The sequence below is a fragment of the Protopterus annectens genome, chromosome 10.part0 (genome assembly GCF_019279795.1).
Source record: "Protopterus annectens isolate FY-2018-M chromosome 10.part0, PAN1.0, whole genome shotgun sequence".
In the NCBI taxonomy this organism is placed as follows: Eukaryota; Metazoa; Chordata; order Ceratodontiformes; family Protopteridae; genus Protopterus; species Protopterus annectens.
In genome coordinates this window covers 1,747,594,942-1,747,617,453 of record NC_056744.1, presented here as the reverse complement: position 1 = coordinate 1,747,617,453, position 22,512 = coordinate 1,747,594,942, and positions in this window count along the sequence as shown.

The window sequence follows — 22,512 nt, the reverse complement described above, 5'->3', positions numbered from 1 at the left end:
ATTGAGGATAGCAGGTACGCTTTCATTGCTGTGTTTTTTGATTTGCCCGACACTTCATTTGCCTGACACTTCATTTGACCAACAAGTAATAATGGCAAGGAAATGGAATATGGCCCCTTCCCCACTGTAGTCCGACCCTGGAGTTAGAATATATAGTTGGGGGGTGTGGTGGGCACAGCCCCCCACTTAATTTCATATTATATTGTTAAGTTTTGATGTAATATTGCTTAGTAAAACAAAAATAAGTGGGGGGCCCCCACACCCCCCAACTATATATTCTAACTCCAGGGTCGCACTACAGTGGGAAAGGGGGCATATTATATTTTCTTGCCAATAATACTTGTCGGTCAAATGAAGTGTCGGGCAAATTAAATGTTGGGCAAATGAACTTTCAGTCATTTGGTCTCGGGCAAATGGGTGTCGGGCAAATGAAATTTAGGGCAAATGAAGTAGACCCGTTGTATGATAGCTATTGCAGCCCCTGTCATTTTGCTGTTGTGAGTGTTAAAAGTTCCCCGCTTGTTTACACCAGTGGTGTAGAGTGTGGGAAAAAACAGAGGAAAAAGTGTTTGCATAGTTTATAGTAGTGTTCTGGGCTGGGCTGGTCTGCTGCCTATGTAAATGGCTGATTCAGATATATTTCACCTGCCAGCAATGCTAGTTTTCCTTGATTACCTTCCTACTGCTGTTTTCCCTTCCCATTGCCTTCCTGTTTAAGCCTAGGGGTGTGCCACGCAAACAGAGTGCTCAAATGTGCACAGTGCTGCTATTTCCTGTTTAACTTTTTTTTTCTTCCCTTAAAACCTGGTGCGTGGCATGCACACCCGCGTAGGCAATGTAAAGAGCACTAGGCAGATTCAGACACACCCCCTAGGAGCAAACCCGAGCCACAGGGCTCCAATCCGCTTACAATATGCCTGACACCCCCCTCCCCCCATGATGTCACCTAACTCCTAGGCTTGCACCAAGCTATTCCTACTCTTACACTGTTGGGACCTAACTCACATGGTGGGGAAAACTGGGATTCATTCTCCTTCCCCTCATTTGTATAGGATTGCCTGCTAATGCATAGTTACATGTCTCACACTGAGCCTCCCCCCTTAGCAACCACTACTCACTGGCCATGTTGTCTTCTGCCTGCCATTGACTTGCATGGCAGAATACTGATTTTAGTTAGAATGCTTAATTTAGGTTTATTTTGTTATTTCCCCCCAATCCCATTTGCAAGCCGCTGCCCTACGCTTAAACAGCTGAGATTGGCTAAAAAAAATAAAAGTTGATTTTTTTTATTCTTTTGCATGTTTGCAATGCCAATGGCCTTATACTTTGCCATTGGCATGCTTACTACATGATATGCAGCTTTTATTTGGAGCTGTCACAACTCCGTTTGGAAGTTTGCAGAAATGTACCTGGTTACTAACCGAGTACATTTCTACAGATTGCACTAGTCCTGCACGGCCGGTTGCAAGCTTCCTGGATCACAAAATCACCTCATTTGCATGGATTTCTCCTGCAAATGGGGTGATTTGCATACAGGGGCTTAGTCCGTGCAGGACTAGTGCAGGAACTCTCATGCACAGCCCTGCAGGCTGTTCCTGGATCGCACGGCAGACATATTGCCTGCTAGAGCTCCTGCACCGATCTTGCACACAGTGCAAGGTATAGAGAATCCAGAGAATACGTTTTTGTCTTTTCCACCTATATGTGGGAGCTGTTGGTATTAAATTAATTTCTATTGGCATAATACACACTGGTTCTGAATGCATTATTGGAAATACTGAATGTGAACTGCATTCTCTATGACTGAGAGACAGTCCCATTCTTATTAGGTGGTGTTAGTCAGAGATGATTGTATGAAAGAAAGTAATACAAGAGAGAAATCCTTCTGCATAAAAGGTGCATGGACTTTGTGACACACACAGCTTTGAGCTGAAACACCACATTATTTTTTTTGAGTAAGAGTAGAATTTGAACTTGTATGGTTTAGTCCTATAATATAGCATTTCTTGGAAGGATGGTTCATACAGCATATCCCTGAAGGTGATACACACTTCCACCTTTTCAATTTAAGTAGAAATTATGCCATAGATTCATGAACACAAATACGTATTTTTCCAGCATATAGCATACTGAGTGGCAGCAGATGTGTTACAGAACATATTACGTGGCTTCACACCTTCAGCCTATTGCAGTATGATATTTACAATATTTATTTTAGCTTAGCATTGTGTAACATATTAGCTCTAATTCTAATGGTGTTTAAAACACAGTTAGCCACATAGCACTATAATGCTTGATTAACTGTCTTAATACAGTGCATCAAGTATCTGAACAGTAAACTCTTGGTCTGGTACTGGAAATATTTGCATTACTGATAATGGAACTGCTGGAGCTTTTCTCCTTGGGCCTCCATTGGAAAAGGCTCTTTTTAGACCTAATCAGACAAACCTAGTAACCAAATACCAATAAATAAATAGAATGTGGTATTCCATATGTTACAGTTATCAGGTTCAATAGCATGCTCACCTTTTTGACAGGTATGAGAATTTCTCATAAGATCCTGTAATACTTTTTGATTCGTCAGTGAAACTTCCACTCACTTACCACACTGCTGGAGATATAATAACCCAGAAATCTCACTTATGTATGCCCTGCTTTAAAACATGTTTGGAAGAACTTTCAAACTATTATGTAAATAGTGTGAAGTTATATTGTAAAATATTTTAAACAAATTTCAGAATATAATTTGCCAACATCCAGTACTGGTCCTTATTAGAAAATAATGCATTGTTAATCATGTTGGTAGCAGTTTGGAAGTGCATTACAAAGCATTAAAGGAGAACATATGTTGTTATGGTGAGAGTATGGTGTAATGCAGTGCAATCGATTTACAGTATACAACTGTCTACCAAGGCACTTTGAACTGGATTATTACTGTTTTGAATGGAAGCCAAATCAAAATGGCCTTAACATTGTGAAAAGCCAAATCAATGAACTCTACAAAAGAACATTACTTCATCTTCAATAATTTTAGGCAATGCCTTGCAGAGTAATACAGCGCATTGCTATGATATGGTCAAAAATGTTACATGCTGACTGTATATAGTCCCACGAGTTTTGTCGCCCTTTCTTTTCTTCATTTCCTATCCATGTTTAATTTTTATGTGTTCTTATAGCACAGCAGTTATTAATAAACGTGTTTCATTGATTCACATTGTTTCAAGTATAGTAAATATCTGCCCAGAAGTAAAATAGCTATTAGTCACGTGCTGAAAGTATTCATCATATGAGACAAAAGGGTGGTATTCATAGTTCCATTTTTCATACCTTTGTCATGGATATCTGCAAAGAGCACTGCTACATGTTAGCAAAAATGTATAAAAGTGCAGGTTATCATGCTGAATAAGGAAATGTGAAGGCATTTTGATTTACAGACCCACTTAAAGGCAAAAGCATAAGCTAGCTAAATTAATCATTAAGTATATGCAAAGCACTACGCAAGAGCCTTAGGCTTTGTATGACTTCGTATATACTCAGACATTGAGGACACATGCGGCTATGCGCAGACACACTAGGAAAAGTTAAGACAATCAGCACACTCCGCAGCTTTTACTATGAATATTTTTTTAAAAAAATAAAAAGGTTTAAAATGTTTTATGCAGGAATATCCTTATTTGACCACCTTGACAGTTTTCTTAAAAGAATGAAAGGGGGAGATAGAAAAGACTGAAAAGGCAAAAGACAGAAGTAAAACATGAAGAAGGTTCTGCTATAGGAGGTGAGAGAGAGAAGGGGTGCTGTTCTTTTGGCAGGGTATAGAAGTCATTAGTGACACAAATCTGACTTACAATTCCTACTGCTGTTGCAGTGCATTGCTTTTCTACCTTTTTGGAGTACTACACCCGAATGTCATTTATATATTCCTCATATGGTATTGCATCAGTATTATTGTTTGGTTGGTTAGGGTTAGGATGGGGCTGATTTTTGCAAAAATAAGTATGCTTGTTTGTGTAAGTGTCAACCTTTAGTAAATGTTGAGTACTTTGAAGTGACAAGGCACGCCAGATGATATGAGATGGGCAGGGGATATACTTCATGATTAAGAAAACTCACGTGTATGACTCCATTTTATCTTTTCTAAACATGTTATAGAATAACACTGGTTATCCATGCATTCTGTTGGGGAGATTACTGGGGACTGCTTCAGACTCTTAAACTATCCCCGGCATGTGCACATGAGCCTAGAACTGCATTAATGCCTACTAGAAGCCTGGATATGGGGATAAGTCGCATTATATATTCTCACAGTACTGTGATTCATAGAGATAACTGAAAAAAAGCCTCATTTGCATAAAACTGCATAAATTACCCTGAACTTATGCAAATAATTTTACCTCTGCCATATTAACTTTCAATTACTCAAGTTAGGTGGCAAATAACAGGAAACAACAGACTTTTAAATTAAGCAAAAATAATAGAAATATTGCAAATCTCTAGTATGAAACAGTTCAAAGTGATGTAAGATCATTGAGTTTATTTAAAGAAATGTTTGCAGTACTGATGGAACAGGACCCCCATCCATGTGAAGCAGAGTTCCTCCTTAATCCAATTCAAGTGCAGCATTGACAATTGGATGGGAAACTGGAAATTCATCCCTGGTTTGGCACCTATGCCATTGATGCAGACAGGTAACCTGTAAAGCATTCATCTCCCAGGCCCATGCTTACACTTATCAAGGGTATCAGGTCTCGTTAGAGATTTGGGATGCATGGCTAGGCTTAAAAATGCCCTTGTCGTTGTTAGCCTAGTAAATACCTATGAACTATGATATGTTGGCCATATTACTACGGTTTAAGTCAAAACTAAAGTTGTCATTTGTAAATGGAAACTCATTAAAGGAGTAGTGGAAATAAGTGATCAATGAGAAAATAATTTATTTTGGTGTTATTTAGTGTTTGTGCATACATGGTAGAAATGCCATAATTTAATTGTAAAGTACTGAAGTGGCAAGGGTGTTTTCCTGGCTCAACATACATGTGTCTTTACAGGAAGATTTCTGAGTGTCACTGTTGAATGAAACATGACAGAATGTAAAAAGGGTCAGGGAAGGTTGGATCTGTTAACACATTCCTTACCTTAGTATTCTGAATGTGTTCTTGACAGTGTAAACATTACATCAGTACAACTTTACCCGAGCAGACTGAAATTCTGTTTGTGTCACCTAACTTTTTTTTTAAATTGAGGATAGCAGGTATGCTTTCATTGCTGTGTTTTTTGATTGATGATTACATCAAAAGTTTTTTTTTGTATATGATTGTGGCATTTTTTGTGCAGTAATGAAACAAAACTAGAGATAATGGCAGAAGAATACAGTTTCAGCAATGAGGAAAACTACATCCTCATGGCAGCCCTTCCTCCATTCTTATAGGACTTAGAACTTACCGGACTCCAGTAGGAGTCAGTCTTGGAAGGAGAAGAGGAAGATGTACTATCTGGACACATAAGAGCAGATAATATGAGACTACAAGTGCTTCTCAAGAAAATATTGTAATTAATGTGGGGCAAACACAAAAAATTTCATGTAGGCCACATCAGCAGTCATCTTCACATAGCAGTACCTCTCATATGAGATCCCAGTCATGGTCCCACAGCACTGTACGATCAGTATCTGCACAATCACCTGCACCAAGAATGTCTCAGCATCAGGCCAACTCACCATCCAGATCAGAACACCTGCTCTTCAAAATCATTTGCACCATTACCTAGCCTACATTTAGGAGATACAACACATTTCAGCTTGACCTTCTATGATAAAAGTATGACATTTTCTTTACTTACAGTTTGACATTTAGGCACACGTTAATATTTATCTCAAAGGGGAATAAGTTATTAACAAAAGTACAAAAATTAAAATACCCGTTTAACTGTTGTAGGCTACACACTCAAGTGTGATAGCCATTCCTATGCATTTGAAGTGTTCTTTTTTTATTGAATCTGCTTTATTTTCAGAAAAAAAACAAAAAACAAAAAAAAAAAATACTTATTTTCCTGCCTTTCTAAGCTAGTATAGTCCAGCTCACAGGTTCGTGCTGAATTCAGGGCTGTGTTACAAGTTTCTGTTTTTGCCCATACCTTACTTGGATAGAAGGAAGTTTCTCTGTTCACCTGTGAGAGAGGGGATCTTTGATCTGCCTATCTGTCCCTGGAGGAGTGGTTTCAGCCCAGAAATTAGTAGTTTAATGGCCATTTTGGGCTAATTTCTATCTTTTTCATTTCCCTGCTATAAAACCTGCATTTGCATGGTTTTGTGCGCAAGGCAGCACAGGTTAGCTAGGGTATAACTATTCCTGGCTCCACAAAGTCTACTCTTCAATTTTTCCCTTGGAACTAGACAGACTTTCAAATTAAGCACTCAAACCATTCACTTCTCAGCCTGGCACTTGCTCAAAACTCAAAGCAAGCACTAATAAACCTTAACCCTAGACCCCCCTATACTGTAGAGAAGGACAAGGCTCTCTTTTCTACATTACCAGCCAATCAGTAAAACAGTTCACTGTTCCTATCCGGGCATGTCCAAAAGGCAGTTTCAGGTATACTCTCTGGTCCAACTGGTGAATTCTGGGGACTTTGAAGCAATGTTACAACTGCCTCATTTACACAGACAACCCTCTCCCCCTACCACCAAACACTAATACATGCAAGAGATGCAATTATATAGCCAAACTGGAGGTTAAGCTTTCTCAACCCAAGACTGGACCAGACAGTCAAGAGGAGAAGGGAATTACTTGCATCACACCACCAGTCTCACATAGACCTATGAAACCAGCACCAGCAAAAAACACATAAATACATGAAAACATAGTTGGAGGCTCTAAATAAAAATCTGCAAAAGCAACAGAGACCTCCAAAGCAGACATCCAAGCAACCTCCACCCCCCAACACAAACCATGAAACACATACTTCACAAAACCGGCGTGCTATGCAATCACAGTCCTTAAGGCAAAATAACATACTCAACACACTAGTAATTGGTGACTCTATAGTCAGGCACACTGATGTCCCACTCACTAGGCTGAACAAGGAGAAGGTTACTGTTAGCTGCCTATCAGGTGCCAGGATCCGCCACATAACACAAGCACTTAGGTCACTCCAGAACAAGTACAAATGCAACTCTGTCATTGTCCATGTTGGTGTGATTGACCTGAGCCGTACCTCCCTGGACTACATGAAAAAAGACATGGAGGAGCTCTCTGATCATGTAGCCCAGTCCGGTATGACCCTGACCCTGAGTAGCATCCTGCCCTCACCAAGAATGATACCATGGTATAAAGAAAAAATTATCAATTTCAACAACTGGCTAAGCTTCTGGTGTCAGTCAAAGGGGATCCAGTGTCTGTCAGCCTGGGATGACATGCTCGACAAGCCATGCTGCTTCGCTAGAGACGGCTTGCACCTGTCACCCTTAGACTTTCGAATATTGGCCAAGGCTCTTGCCACCCCCATAGTGCCTTTTTTAGACAAGGCTCAAAAGACAAACCCACTGCCATAAATAGCACAAGTAACAAAAAACTGAGGGTAATGCTACTCAATGCCAGAAGTCTAAACTTCAAAATGCACACATTCGAGGCACTCCTCAGTATGGAGAAAAACAATATATTTGCAGCAGCAGAAACATGGTTTAAGGATCCAGAGAGCACCCCACCACTACCAGGCTACAACTCATACCATACATTTTGGCCACAAAACCCAGACTGAAATACAAAAGGTGGAGGCGTATCCATATTCATCAAGGATACCCACACCTCCAGGTTAGTTGCACAGCACGATGCTTCAGAGATCATCCACATGCAACTAACAATGGGCAAAACTGCAGTTCAAATTGTAGCTTGCTACAGATCATCCACCATGTCCCAGGACCCCCATTCCACATTTCTGGAAACACTGGGAAACATAAAGGTCCTACCAAACACCCTGATATTGGGTGATTTCCATTACCCAAACATTAACTGGGAAAACAACTCAAGTACTAACTCCGTTGCCCAACATTTCCTAGAATTTATAAACTCAAATGCCCTGAATTAACTGGTCAACACCCCCACCAGAGGTGACAACATATTGGACCTGGTCATCACCAACATGGGTGACCAGTGTTCCACACCAAAGGTCAACCCCTCACTGGTTAGATCTGACCATAAACTAATCACTCTGGATATCCACATTCTGCCCCCACCCCTGTTCAAAGAAACCACCATGAAAAACTTTTCAAAGCAAACTTCACATTACTTAAGACCAGGGTGGAAAGTTTCAAAGCCCCCATGCCAAAGGATAACGCTGTCCAAGCTGAAAAATCCTTTACTAATGCACTCTATGGACACCTACAAGAATGCATGGATCATGCTATCCCAAGCAAAACCAAGACTTACTCCTCCAAGAAAAGGAAACCAGTCTTGTGGACCCCTGCAATAAACAAGCTATACAATAGAAGGAGGAAATTAGTACAGAAAAGAGTAAAATCCCAGGAAGGGAAGACATCCCTGATCAGTATCAGCAAGAAAATATGAACCCTCATAAAATCATCCAAGGCTAGCTTCAAAAGAAAAATTGCCAATGACTCCAAAGATAACCACAAGGCATTCTTTAGCTATGTCAAGAATCTAAGTGGCAATTCTCAGATCTGCTCGGATTTAGTGCAGAATGGCTCAAAATACACTGAACCGACCGATATCACCAACATCCTGGCAGACAGGTTCATTGCAAACTTCACCCCCCCCTCTCACCCCCAAAAGGGCCCATAACCATACCAGTAGAATGTAGTGCCCCTGAAATCACAGACACTCAGGTTAAAACAGCCCTCTCCAAAGCCAAAAACACAGCATCAATGGGACCAGATGGTGTCCCAGGCTGCATCCTACATGACCTCAAAGATGAACTAGCCCCTCACCTAAACACACTTTTCAGACTCAGCCTCTCCACCAGCTACATGCCCATAGAGTGGCACACAGCAACAGTTATTCTGCTCCACAAAGGTGGATCCACAACAGACCCCGAGAACTATTGCCCTATAAGCCTGACTAGCTTGGTCTGCAAGGCTATGGAGTGCATCATCATGGATCTCATAAACAGAGACATTGGGAACCTCCAAACACTGGACCCTACCCAGTTCGGCTTTAAGGGCAGATCATGCCTCCTAAACCTGGTGGACGTCTTTGAGACAGTTAGCATGGCTATAGCTGAGGGAAAGGTGGTACACACAGCCTACCTAGACCTTGCAAAGGCCTTCAACACCATTCCCCATTCAGGTATTATAGACAAGCTCACCAGCCTGAACATAAGCCCCCTACATCATGAGATGGGTTGCCAACTGGCTCACGGACAGAACCCACATGGTAAGAGTTGCTGGAGCTAGGTCTGACTCTAAACTGGTTACAAGTGGCATTCCCCAGGGCTCAGTCCTAGAACCCCTCCTGCTCGGCATATACTTCTCAGAGGTACAGGCAAGCACAGAAGGACTATGACTGACCAAGTTCACAGACAACTGCAAATTAGGGGCTATAACTGACTCTCCAGCGAACACAGACATCCTCCAAAAGGGTCTCACTGAGACAGATACCTGGTGTCAAAACCATGGCCTCAAGCTAAATGCCAAAAAGTGAATAGTCATCCCCTTTGGAAAAAACAAAGTACCCTCAAGCTTCCACATAGGTGGTAGCCCCCTAAATACGGAAGACATAATAAGGGATCTGGGGACCCAAGTAGATAGCAACCTCTCCTTTGATAATCGCATTGCCAAAGTAGTTAGAAAATCCTTCTATGTGGCCCACCTTATCACAAAAGGGTTTGCATCCAGATCAAAAGAGGTCATTGTGCCCCTCTACCACTCATCAGACCCATCATAGAGTACAATGCCCCATTTGGGATGTACCATACAAAACACCTGCAACAGCTGGAAAGACCACAGAAGTACTTCACCAAGAGTATCACTGGCCTCAAACAGATGCCATATGCAGCTCAACTGAAGAAATCCCAGCTGTACTCGGTTGCATACCGCCTACTCAGAGGTGATCTCTGCCTGACATACAAGGCCATGTCCAACCCAGAACTGATGGACATGCTCCACCTAAAGAAAACCATATCCTCTCGAGCCACATGCTCTAAGGATCTAAACCTCACCACAACAATAAATAGGACGTGCTGGAGGGATAGATTCCTGTCCCAGAGACTTCCCATACTCTGGAACAAGATTCCAATCTACATTAGGCAGAGCTCCTCGCTAACCCTCTTCAAGAGAAACCTTGATGAGTGGATGGGAAACAGAAAGTTTACCCCGGGGATCACTTCAATGGCTCTGCTGGGTAGAGGCACAAGGAAATAATCTAAGGGGGCGGCAAAAGCCAACACATTCCGGCTAATCTTATAAATGCCTTCGTGCAAATAGCTTAGTACCTACCTATGAACCTATGAGCCTAAATAAATTATATATATATATATATATATATATATATATATATATATATATATATATTTATATAGGAAGAACTTAGGACACTTGCCAACTGGATGCATTTTATTCCTATAATAACTCTGCTTAAAACTTTATGTGACTGTAGAAATAATGCTGTGTGTCATAACATAAGATTGCAGTAATTGAGACCATTAATGTAAGCATTACCATTGTTACAGCTGACAGTTACCAACAACTTACAAGCAGTAATGCACAAATATTTAGGAAAACACTAATAAGAAATTAACCATTAAAATGAATATTCTGTCATATGAACAAACACTGATGCCACCTTGCCTACACCCTTGTACAATTGTCTCTGAGGGAACAGATTATTTGGTTTGACAAATCAGATGTGCAGTAAACATTGCATAATTTAGAACAGATATGACAGCTTTTCATACAGTTGCAAACTCAAATACTTAAGTTACTAATGGTAACTTGTGCCTTGATATTTTTGGTGTCAGTTATGATTTGGCACATTCCTTGTGTTTGATTTGTTACGTTACTAAATGGTTCCACACTAAGGCATTCAATACATTTATACTTATGTAAACCACCTTTGTGAATGTATTGTGCAAAACAGTTAAAAATGTGATTATTCCATATATGATGCTTTACACTATCACTGAACAAGGGTCAGTGAGCAAGCAGGCATGATTTTTACAAACAATAATATGAGTACCTCTTCTGAAAAAAAAATAATTATTTAAAGATGAGAAGGAACATTTGATGATCAGTGGCAGCAGGCTATACACCACACAATATAGCCCATAGGTATCACTGCATGCATCAATTATACTATGTCTATTTTAGGGAAACACTGTTCTGAATGTCATTGTCCATACTCCTGGACTAGACATGACCTCTTTGCCTGTGTAACCATTTGTCATGCAAAAGCCTGCCATATGGAGTTCCTTACTACTGCTGCTAGTTGATCATCATTAGTCACAGTAGGACTAGAATTGGGAACTGCAGTGGCAAGCAGTAAACATCCTGTTTGCAATGGCTGGGTCATACTGAAGGGCAACCCAGACTCATCCAGGCACCTAAAATATCTCTTCAAGAGGCAAAGGACTTTCTCAGTGACAGATGAGGTTTGGTAACAATCCAATTTGTCCAGGGACATCTTCAGAGTGGGGATTAGATAAATATGTTAGTGGGAGTTAAGAGGGCAGTGGGAGGAAAGGAGTAAATGAAAAGGAGGGATGATTGGCAGGAAATGAGGTAAGGTTAAGGAGGGGCTTAAGGGGTTTATGCAAGCGTAACTGGGAAAGGAATCTCATTTTGGCATGAACTTGTTAAGGCAAGATCATGTCTGAGATGGCTTGTAGGTGTGCCAGGAATGCAGGTAGGCCTCTGGTTTCTGGTGGATGGTGGGTTGGTCAATGGTAGGTGGTTGTGTGTTTATTGCTGATTTGCTGCGGTTTCGATAATAGAGTATAGGTGATGGTGATGGTTGCGGCATCCATGCCATTGATTTGGCTCTGCTGGCTAGTTTGTGTCCACTTGTCTTTGGGTACTTTCAGACTTTGAGAGAAGGGAGGGCCTTCACAGTTTCATTGCTATGGGGGGTGGGATTACCAGTTACATGATATCCCTTCCCCACTAAAATAATGTAACAAAATAAATAAATAAATAAAATACACGTGTGTGTGTGTGTGTGTGTGTGTGTGTGTGTGTGTGTGTATGTATATATATATATATATATATATATATATATATATATATATATATATGGCTCCACTTTAAATCATAGAATGTTCAGAACATCGACGTTCTGATCATCGAGACCAGAACATCAATGTTCAGAACATCGAAGGTTTAAAGTGGAAATGCCAGGTAAGTGAGACTGTATGTTGGGTGTGTATGCAGGGCAGCAAGGTGCCCTGCATGTTGTGTGTGTGTGTGCCATCTGAGTGTTGGCATTGCAGGTAGGGTATGGGAAATCTCCCATTTAGCGCTACTGCATATAGCTGTAAATGGGAGATTCTCCTTACCTCACTGTAGTGCAATCTCGTAGTTGAAATATTAAAGTAGGGGAGTGTGGGGCATGCAGGGGGGGCAAAGCCCCCCTGCATAACATAGTTATTGTGAGTTTTTTGGTGTTTTTATGGTTCATTTTGAACCTTCGATGTTCTGGACATCGATGTTCTGGTCTCAATGATCAGAATGTTGATGTTCTGAACATTCGATGATTCAAAGTGAATCTATATATATATATATATATATATATATATATATATATATATATATGTATAAAAATTACAGAAATAAATATATATAGTATAAAACAGAGGAGTAAGTAGGGTTTGGTAAGTGTGATCAGGCGCGTTTTCACATTTGGTTTCCTGGGCTTCTGCTGCTGATTGCTTGATGTGGAGGGTTGCTGTGGATCTTTTACTTGTGGCATGTGCTGCTTTTGCCTTGTATCATAACCACGCTGACGTGTTCCACAAAGGTGAAGCTGAGAGTGGCATTTTCTGGGTTCTGAGCAAGGTTAAGTGGGTCTATATTATAACATCAAAGTCTAAAAACTTCAAATGTTATAATATCAAACCCATTCAATCGAAACACCAGAAAACCGAACAGTCAGAATAGTTTGTTCCGACAAACATACACACAACTCAAGCACACCAAAATAAATAATCCACACACATACACTTCACAAAACCCTACACTAAACCAGACATATACCACTAGCTATCCACTTACCTTAACCCAACCCTAAGGTCCCTAACTATCGCACACTCACGTTACCTGCTCCCTAACCCTAACTCACTCTCACGTCCACACAATTACACATTTACCTGACCCGCGCCCTAACCCTAACTCACCTAACCCATGCCCAATCGCACACTCACCTTCATTCGCACACTTACCTTAACCCGGTCCATAACCTTTGCTCTACAGTTGAGGAAATAGCAAAGCTGCAGAAATGGCCCCCTAGGAAAGTATTTGGTGTTCTGCAGCTTCGCTATTTCAAGCGTTCGCTCTACTGGGTTCAATATTTTAACATTTAAAGTTTTTAGACTTCAATGTTATAATATAGACCCGGTTAAGTAATGGCTGCTGCTGCGCATGCGCAGTTTGGTGCTCATTGCCAGTAGAGTGGGGTGGTACCTTTTAATGGTACACAGAATGGGAGGGGAGTAAAAGGAGTATGCCTCTTGGGTACAGAGTTTTGCGGTATGTCCAGATTGCTGCCTCATCATTTTGTGTGTTTTTATGACAAGTAAGTGGCATATTATTGCAGATCAAAGTTTGACAATGAGGAAAGGCATTTGAGTTTTGGATGTCTTATCCTTCAGTAAATTCGTGTTAAGGCAAAACTTATTATACTGTCAACCTTGATTTTTTTTGTGAGTTCCGCTGGCTTTCTGGGGGGATGGGGGAAATGTGTGAGTTGTGTCCCTGGCTTGGACTTTTGCTTCCCTGGTTTGGGATTTATTGGATTGCTGGACAGGCAGGTTGAGAGTTTGTCTGGTCTTTAAATGCTGATCCTGGAAATTGTTGGCGAGTCGGAGGAGGGATGCTTTATTCCTTGTGTGGTGGATCATTGGCTCTGCCAGGGGTCCACTGCTCTGTCATGGTTGGGGTTTCTGATGTTCCAGGTGTTGTGGTGACTTGCGATTGCTGGATGGTATGGGATTCAGTGAGTTTTCTTTCGTTGGCCATTCTTAGGTTTTCCAAATGAAAAAAGAAACAAAAAAACAGTGGCATAGCTCTTCACTGGTTCACTTTTCCACCTCAGAGCTTGATATGTTGCTCTTAAAACTTGTGTTTTTTTCTAGCAAATCATGGGGATGATCTGAGGAGTGAAGTCTCCAGGTAGTGACATGCATTGAGATTTGGGCTTCACATGTTTTGGAGGTTAGCATTTGCCAGGTTTATCTAGCAAATTTTTTAAGAATAGAGCAATGAAATTTGTCCTTGTTTCACTTCTGTTATAGTAAAATGAATGAAGAATGGTATGGTAAATTTTATTAAACATGGTGCTCAAGTAAAGCATTTCGCAAAAACAGGATGCTAGGAAAGAGATATCGACAGGTCGTGAAAGTCTGACAAAGTCGCCACAAAATTGCTAGCTGCACTAAAACACAACAGAGCTTACAGGTTAGATTGTTAGCCTGCTTTTGCTAGTGGAGTTTCAGATTCAGTTGCTTGCTATCTTTTCAAGCTTATTGCAGCTATACACTTTTCGTAAAATCATGTTTTTTGACAATTTAATGACACCTTGCTACCAATAGCGTTTAGGAAATAACAGACATGTACGTTTTAGCCTTCATACCCCTTCAGAAAATCTATGCTGCTGCAAAACCTGTTGTTCTATCAAATTTTCAGTTTCTTTTGGACGTTGGTCCCACTTTATTCATGGTTTGCATAGATTTCTAGCTGTAAAAGGTCAAGTGGTATGAGCTTATGGTGTCAGGTCAGCTATGCTATAGCACAAGTGGCCTCTATCTGGAGCGAGCACCATTATATTTTGAAATACGCATGCCAAGGATGTGCAGTTTCCCATTAAAGGAAATCTGTCCTTTAGTAACATGATAGATTTGCATCCGTTATTGGGTATAATGCATACCTTGCCCGCTAAGTGTGCTTTGTCCATATTTAGCTTGGCTTTGGCCAGATTTCTTGCTTTGAGTAGTTGAAAGATGTGAATAGGGCATGGGCAGGAAGCCTGAGGAGCATGGGATGAAACAAAGAATTCTAATGGTTTAGTAACAATGGCAACTAGCAGGGTCACAAGAGGGTTAAGGTATAGTGTTCACACACACACACACATATATATATATATATATATATATATATATATATATATATATATATATATATATATATATAACTTAACAAAATATTATGGCTAATTTGATTTACCATGGATATCAGTAAAGTATTCCTGATATCCATGGGCCTGCCTTACCACGGCCATCACTCATACACACCACAAAGCCCACAAAAAAAAAAAAATAAATAACACCTTGCAATTGTGATTGTAGTAGGGCCTTGGATGTGGCAAGGGAAGGTGGATGTAGTGAAGGCCTTCAGAGGGTGGGCAGGTTGTCTTCAAATGTGTTTTAGTATGTCAGTTAATTTACATTTCTCTCTTCTTGCAGATGGTGGCGCTATCCTGGGTGTTTCAATTGCTGGAGTGCTATGCATTGGGGTCACAGTTGGTGTCAATGCAGAGTTTGTATTAGCTGGAGGACTGAAGGAAGTAGTGAAGGATGTTGCTGAGCTGCATAGAGTGAGGTCACGGTTACTGATAAAATTTTATCTATTCATTTTGGTGTGTGAGATTTTGTGTGGTATGTGGGTACTGCGAGGACTAGTAAGGATGACATACATCAAGGGCTCAATTAAGTAGGTGTTTAGGTTTAATTATGGGGAGGTTGGGGCCATTGACAGGTGGGTAGGGCCATCCTGAGGGCAGCAAGTGGGGCTTTTTCACCTTTGCTTACTAGGAGGCAGTGTTTGGAATGGGAAAGTACAAGGATATGGGGTACAGTCAGAACAGCTGATGTTAGGCTGGGTTATGGGAGCTTGATGACTGATTAGTTGGGCTCACCCCGAAGGCAGTGAAAGGGGTCTTTTTACTTTTTGCTTTTACTGGGAAGAAGGGTTTGTAATGGTGAGTACAAGGATATGTGAATTCATTGATGTGGATGGGATTCAGTTTATACAGGAAAGAAGGGTTTGGAATGGGGAATACAAGGATATGCAAATTCATTGAGGTGGAGGGGGTTAGTCTGATGGCTTTAGGAATTTTAAACAGTAAGTATGGTTTGTGGCTTTATTGTCTTACTGCCTTCTTATGGGTGTTATTTTTTTTTTGTTGTGTTTGTTTTTTTTAGGTTTAGGTATTGCATAGTGGTTTGGTTGCAGTAGGATATAGCTTTAGCCTTGTCAATATTTAGGTTTCGCACTGGTTTGAAAGGTGAGGGTAGGTATTCAGTGGTGCAAGTGACAAACGGGGAAGGTATGTTTGTTAACTTGAGTTTATGGCATTCTGAAAGGTGTAGGTTGATTTGTTATGTGGGTTATAGATGACATTTTTCTTAAGAATTTTCTATTGAATCAAGGAGTGTGGAAGACCGTATGTAGAACTATTCATCTCTTATAAAGGGAGGTAACAATTGTGGACCTGTGGAGTAGGAATGGGGTATGGGTAGGTTATTTGGTTTGCTTGTTATTCTGTTCATATGGATTGAAAGGAGGTTGTATGTTATATGTGTGGCATTTTAGAGTAGGTAGGGCTTGACAGGCATTGCAGGTATGTGAGCGTTGGAGATAGGTAAGACATAGGTGTTCTAGTGGCTAGGCTGAAGTTATAAGGATTATGAAGGGCATGATTTTGGGTCTCTAAGCAGATGTTTAGGGTTTATTTTGTTATTGGATGTGAACATGACACATTGAAAGGCAAACTTTAAAGGGGAAATCCAAGGGCAAGCACTAGATTAAGGATGTTGCTGAGTTTTGATACATGCATTGCATTGGTCATGGGGATTTGCACTGGTTTGCAAATGTAGCAGAAGGATTTGGTTAAGGCATATTTCTGGGGGTATTTGATTGTGGCTGGTCCGTCAGAAGGGTAGGATGACTAGAGGAGGGATGTGGGGCTATGAAGTAGGTTCTAATTTATCAGGTATCATAGTAGCAGCAGGAGAGGATGGGGGGAATAGGGTCTATTTTCATTTGGTTGACATGGCAGGGGTATGGTTTGCGGGCGTTGTTAGTCGAGGCATGTTAACTTGGTTGAGAAGGATTAGATGCTTGTGGCAGGATTCTGGGTTAGCTTTTATAAGTAAAGCATATAGAAGTGTTGCTAGCTTGGTCAAATTGTGTTGCAGCTACCAGGGGTTAGGAGATTGGTGGGATGGATTTTTGAGTTATTTGGTTCAAGCTTAGGAACAAGGTGGGGCATTTCAGTTGGTCAAGGAGGTTTTAGCGGCAATTACTACACTTCCAGTGGTGTCAGGGTTAAGTTAGTAAATTTTGGGTGGCGGCTCATGCTGGAGGAGTAGGTTTAATAGTGTGATGATTGGCACACATTTCCTATTCTCATATTCTCAAAGTGAGTTGGTTGCAAGGTTTTGCATGGGTAGATGAAAGATCATTGGTTTACAGTCTGTGTGTTTATTAATTCATGGATGTATTGATGTCATTAACAGGGCAGTTTTGTTGCCAAATGCTTTCTTGCCTTATAATGGATAGTGGGTATGATGGCAGGATTATTAGGCAATTGATCCAGTAGAAAATGAAATCTCATTTTGGTCATTAGTATATCCATTGGGTGGAAAAGGAGGATGCAGTTAATCATGATGGCATATCATTGCTGTTTTGTTTCAGGTGACATTGGGCTTCTTAGAGTTCAGGTAGTACATTGTTCTGGTGTGGTTTTGCCTGGTGTGGGTTCAGTGTTTTGGTTGTACATTTGGCAGGTAATTACCTGTGAAACATTGTGAAGCTACTATTGGTGGTCAGATAGGTGAGAATTCAGCCAATATACAGAGGTTATGCTAGGTTATGAGGTTATGGTTTGTCACTTTAGCACTGTAGAGGGATCAGGGCTTAATTTTAGCTATTTAGTCATTTGGATACTTTGGTTATTTATGAGTTAAGACTTAGGGAAGTGGTGACATGGATTTGGTTTGGTTTGGTTAGAGAGAATGCTGTACACCAAATGATGGTTGGTTAATGCCTTTTAATGAGAGGTTGGGTTGGCACTTTGGTAGTAGAGAGTGGGAACAGCCTGGTCAGGCTGGTGGGTACAGAAGAGGGACAGGTTTGCCCTCTTCTGCCCCCCCCCCCCCATGGTGTTGGATATTCATTTCAATGAGTTGGGAAAGAAAAGTGAGTTGTTGGAGGCTGCTTGATAAGTAAGCAAGCGAGTGGAGGTAAGGATGCTGCTTATTTGGTTGAATGTATAATTCAATAAATGGTAAATGAAGTGAGAGGTGGGATGCTGCTTCATAAGTAAAATAAGTGAGTGAAGGCATGGGCTCTGCTTACTGGGTCAGGATGAGCAGGGTCACGCTGTCTTGATTAACATTACATGGGTTTATGCTGGGATTAGAATCAGCTATACTATGTTTCAGTTGTAATTAATAACTGTTGGTTAACAAAGTTATGTTTATGGGATTTTATTAAAGGTTGTCAACCATCATTTGGTATGATGTGTTTACTGAAGTGGACCAGGACAAAGGTCTGTGACAGAGCTGTGTTGTGGTTCTCTTCCACAACTCCACTTGTATTTGTTACTGGTGTTATGATCCATGGCTCCAGTAGATATCCTGCATAACCACCTGGAAGAAAAAAGAGAGAGAGAGAGAGAGAGAGAAGGGGGGAGGGGGAGATGAAACAAAAAGTGGCTGAGTTTCTGCAATACATTTTCCCATGAATAACTACTTAAAAAAGAAAAACAATTATTTTGCCACTTACCAACAAGATGATCAATGGGCATCTTGCAGTGCAGGAAAAGGTGGTAGACTGCGCAAGTGTGTCAGATGTGGGAGTCATGTGCATTGCCAGTATGCTGGGCAGAGATGTTGGTGATGTACCTACAGTCATCACACACAATACCTGGCAATTGATGGAATGAGAGCTCTTCCTATTGTAGTGCACTCCCCTTGTGGAGCAGAATGGGCCCTAATTGCATTATGAGTGCAATCTATTGCACATATTACCTCAGGGAAATATGCCAGTCCATAAAAAAATGGCATCACATATAGTCTTGGCTCAGTTCTTAAGTGAAACTAGGAAAGAGATCTGGTACTGATCTGCACATGCCAAGATTACATCCAGGTACTACCAAAGTATCCTCAAGGCAGAAAGCTATGAGATATGCAGTGTGTCCCTAGTCTGTCTCTGGGGGCCCCTTGTGGCAAGTGTAGCGAGGACTATACCTATCTTTGTATCCACACAGATAGGAAGGCAGGCCACTCATCACCCTAGTGTGCCAATGGAGAGCATCCATCCTTACAATACCCTGTCCACTCGGAACCTACCAATTATCTCCTGATTGTCAGAATTACAGTGAGTAATTCTCTGCTTATATCACCACCTTCCTGGCAGTGAGTGCTGCTAGTTGCAAGTGGTTCAGCCAAGACAAGTAGCTCACACTGGGGAAAAAGGAAGGCCAACAATAAGTTACAGCATCATTGTGGATTATAAAGTGGTAAGAATATGTGTTGGTCTGCCTTTTATAAATAATCTCCAGACGCAGCAGAGACATGAGAAGTTATGACTATGAATCACAAATAGGCAGAAGTCCTCATTACCATGAGCTGTTTTACATCATTTCTCATTTGCATCTCATTATCACTTCAGTGGCTAAAACTTTTTTGTGGCCATTGATTGTTACTGTAATTGGCCTCTATGAATCACTCCTTTGCTAAGGAAATATGCAGAGTGTGTGCATAGCCTTTATGCCAATGATGTTAATGACTACAAATACCAACTAAAATCTTTGTGATAGCTACTGTGCACTTAAGTTAGGATAAAATCATCTTATCAGGTTCTGGTTATTTTAAGTATGTGCAGCACACTGCTGTGCTTAAAATGAAAATAAGAAATAACAGGATCGTATATCATTCTTTTGGCTGGTACCAGCACATTCTATTACATTTTTACATTCTTAATTAGATGCTGACACATTCTGCATATATTTTAAAAATGTAACTCTGCAGATTTAGAAGTTTATTTGTATAAGTTTCCTCCTTTGTACACACTTAGCAAACTGTATAATTTTATCAATTTACAGATAATGAGAGTGACAAAGGTTGATGTAAGCCTCAAATGTACTAATTTCTGTTGATTTCTTTAACATTTGTTATATTGCACCCTTTATGTTTACTAATAAAATTAAAAGATTTGCAGTCTTCATCCTGTCAAAGTGATTCTCAATTAGTTCAAAACATATATATTCAATCAGAAAGAACTTCCCTCCTTAATTTCAGGATTTTGAAATTAAACCAGCAAAACAGATTTGTCACAATAATAGATCATTCTTTGGCATAACCTGATAGATCCCTGATTAGAACATAGATGTCTCAGGGTCAGATAGCACCACTGGTGATAGAAGTGCTACCTGAGAGAACAGAACTGAGCAGCCAATATCTGCTTGCCCATCTCAAGGTGATGGTGTTGGAATATATGTATATGTAAAAGATATATATATATATATATATATATATATATGTGTGTGTGTGTGTGTGTGTGTGTGTGTGTGTTGGGGGGGTGTGCGTGTGTGTATGTGTGTGCATGCGTGTGTGTGTGTGTGTGTGTGTGTGTGTGTGTGTGTGTAAAATGCTAAAATAAATACAATATGTATATTGTTCAATATTTTTCTTGATAATATATTTTTTGTATTTAATGGCAGTATTTATGAGCAAAAACAGGGTGTAGCCATGGAAGCCAAGATGACTCCATCTTATGCAAACCTGGTGTTAAGTTATTCGAAATGTGAAATTCTAGTAAATTTAAAAGGTTTTAGGAATGTTGCACTTTACAAAAGGTTTATTGATGACATTTTTTTTTATTTGGATAGGGTCCAATGAAGAATTTGATGTCCTTCTCCCTGAACTAAAACAAAGTATTGTATTTTTGAAATTTATTGTGGGTAATTAAAGGTTGTAAAGTTCAGTATTTGGATCTTGAAATTTCCCTAGATAAGACTATACCATGTTTTCATTCTAATATATTTAGGAAGAAGACCTTTGTCAGTAACTATTTGGAATTTTCAAGTCATCATCCGTGATTTACAAGGACAGTTTATAGGATTGTCTCAGATAATTAGTGATGAACAGACATATATTAAAGAAAGTCTAAAACTTGTTTATTGAGAGAAATTATCCTGTGAATTCTACAGAAACTATAATGAATGAAATTTACTTGAATAGATATAACAAATATCCACCAAATTTGAAATATAGTTTTGTTATAAAGAAGAAAAATGAAGCTGATATGAATGATTTCCTGTGTACATTTGCTTTACCTATTAGCAGAGATATGAAATTGATAAATGGCACAATCAGTAATGGAAAATCTTTTAAGGTAATAACGATTTGTATCAAGTTATAGGAACTAAATCAAAATTGTGTTATAAAAGAACTAAAACTATTAAGAATTTCTTTGAACAAAATGAAAATTCTACTGTTGTTGAAAGTAAAATAGTAGAAGTTGGTATGTTTAAATGTGGCAAATGTAAGAGTTGTATATTCATTAATAATCATAAAATTTATATTTGTGAGCATAATGGATTTGAGGTTCAGGTCAACAAACATCCCATGTTGTATATCTTACCAGTTGTAAAATGGAAATAATGCATTAGCAAAACATAGCCTACTTTGCTCAGATGTTATGAAATTTGAATTTTTGGTTTTGGATTATATTCAAGAATGTATTGGTGATTTTAATAACTTACCTGAAGTGAAAGAAATAAAACTGCAGTTGCTATTGGCAGCTGATAATTTTCTGGGATTGAACTAAAATCTAAATATCAAACGTGTTTTAAATTGGAAAAATTGATGTCAGTTGTCTTATATTATGATTGGTTTATATTGAAAAATAAGGTGTGTTTGTCAGATTACTTATTTCTGATGAATTTCTTCTAATAAATAGAACAGAAGTGCTCAAAATACTTGTGGCCCACTTCTCTGGTTCTTACTTTTTCCCATATATATGGTTGTGTGTATATATAGATATATATATATATATATATATATATATACATATATATATATATATATATATATATATATATATATATATAATATATAAACAAATACTAGGATATATGAAGGGGGTGCTAAATAGGAGAACATATGAGCACTTGTAAAGCATCTAAAAAAAATGAAAACAACACACTATACAAACACACACTGGTTTCCATATAGATTTATATAATGTTTTAACTTGTACATAGACATTTGGTTATGGTTAAAGTCTGGCTTGGCTGCCTATTTTCGTTGGAGGCCTGGGGAAAATAGCTCCAAACATTTTAAGGG